Source organism: Oncorhynchus gorbuscha, linkage group LG21 (genome assembly GCF_021184085.1).
Source record: "Oncorhynchus gorbuscha isolate QuinsamMale2020 ecotype Even-year linkage group LG21, OgorEven_v1.0, whole genome shotgun sequence".
NCBI lineage: Eukaryota > Metazoa > Chordata > Actinopteri > Salmoniformes > Salmonidae > Oncorhynchus > Oncorhynchus gorbuscha.
The window spans coordinates 41,645,343-41,647,361 of NC_060193.1; positions in this window are offsets into that span (position 1 = coordinate 41,645,343).

Genomic DNA, 2,019 nt, shown 5'->3' on the forward strand with positions numbered 1-2,019 from the left:
TCCAACATAAAATATTTCAAATTTACTGAATCATTTAATGTTCGTATTTAGGTTGCACACAACATTCCCTTGTTACAACTGAAAACAAATGACCTTTCTCTAGCTCTGTTGTACTTTACCTGCACTCTCCTCCTTGGTGTAGGCTTTGGTTAGAAGGATTCTCCACCCACTTATACTGGTCATTTACTTTCAAATTTATAAAGGAGATAAGTGTACACTTCAGGAGAAAGGATGCAGACCTGGGCCACATTCAGCTAGTGCATCCCTTGACGTAATCACCGATTTAAAAATGACTGGAAAGATGAAAGCTGGTGAAAAACTTATTAAGTTTAAGGCATGCCCTTGATTCCTCTCTCATCTCCTCCAAGCACAATGGATCAAAGCTCCGTCCAATGCGTTTTTAGGAGGTGAGGGCTGATGACAAACCGGGATAATTGAGAAGGAACTCTGGAAATGTTGCTCAGTTGAGGTTTCATTATTCTTTTGAGAGGATTCGATTAATGCCCCGGGTGAACCTGGTTAGCGGTGATTGCCTCCCGGGTGAAGTCGGCTCAAAACAAAAGTGATTTACACACCCCTTCAAATAAGGTGATTATGCTATTTCAGCCACACCCGTTGCTGAAGGCTGTATAAAATCAAGTATACAGCCATGCAATCTCAACTAGACAAACATTGGCCTTAATGATAAGCTCTGTGACTTACAACACGGCACTGTCTTAAGATGCCACCTTTCCAACGAGTCAGTTTGTAACATTTCTGCCCGGCTAGAGTCAAATCACATTTATTTATATAGCCCTTCGTACATCAGCTGATATCTCAAAGTGCTGTACAGAAACCCAGCCTAAAACCCCAACAGTAAGCCATGCAGGTGTAGAAGTACGGTGGCTAGGAAAAACTCTCTAGAAAGGCGAGGAACCAGGCTATGTGGGCTGGCCAGTCCTCTTCTGGCTGTGCGGGGTGGAGATTAACAGAACATGGCCAAGATGTTCAAATGTTCATAAATGACCAGCATGTCCAATAATAACAAGGCAGAACAGTTGAAACTGGAGCAGCAGCACGGCTAGGTGGACTGGGGATAGCAAGGAGTCATGTCAGGTAGTCCTGAGGCATGGTCCTAGGGCTCAGGTCCTTTAAAAGAGAGAATTAGAGAGAGCACACTTAAATTCACACAGGACACTGAATAGGACAGGAGAAGTACTCCAGATATAACATGTCTCATTGAAGATCTAGATAACATTTCGGTACTCTCTGGACTAAAACCTAATTATGATGGGTACAATATTACGTATTGGATCTTTAAAAAAATACAACTTTTACATTACCCTGCAATTTACATATAAAATGGGCTGATTGTGAAGTAGACATACCCAGTATTCATATCACAAAAAAATATAAATAAGCTCTCCACAATGAATTTCAATAGAAAACTTGTAAAAATAGATGACATCCTACAACCATGAAGAGGTAAATACCTGTCTATTTATGGAAAATTTGCCCAGATTAACATCCTTAGTCAGATCCCAGTTTACTCACTGATGGCGCTGCCTACTCCTGATGGTTCATTTTTCAAATCACATGCGGCAAAAATGTCGCTTTATCTGGGATGCTAAACCAGAATCCATATAATGAATATGAATTGGGTGGGTTGAGAATATTTAAATATAAAAGCACTAAACCTCTAAACGCTTCACTCATTCAAGGTTTTATTTGTACCCTAAATGGTTAAAGTAGATTCCATGGTGCAGGGCATATGAGTTGATATCTAAAACAACGCAAGATTCAAGACTTCTTGCTTTTCAGCAAAGATTATTATATAGAATTCTTGTGGCATAAAATCATCGACGCTCTGCAGATTTTGTTTTGAGGATACAGAAACAATAGACTATTTTGGTATTGCCCTCAGGTCGCCTGTTTCTGGTCTTCGGTCCAGAAATGGCTGAAAATGCATAGCATTGATCTAAAATTGACCCTAGAAATAGTACTGTTAGATCTGGAGAGACAGGGTCAGTCAATTACTAA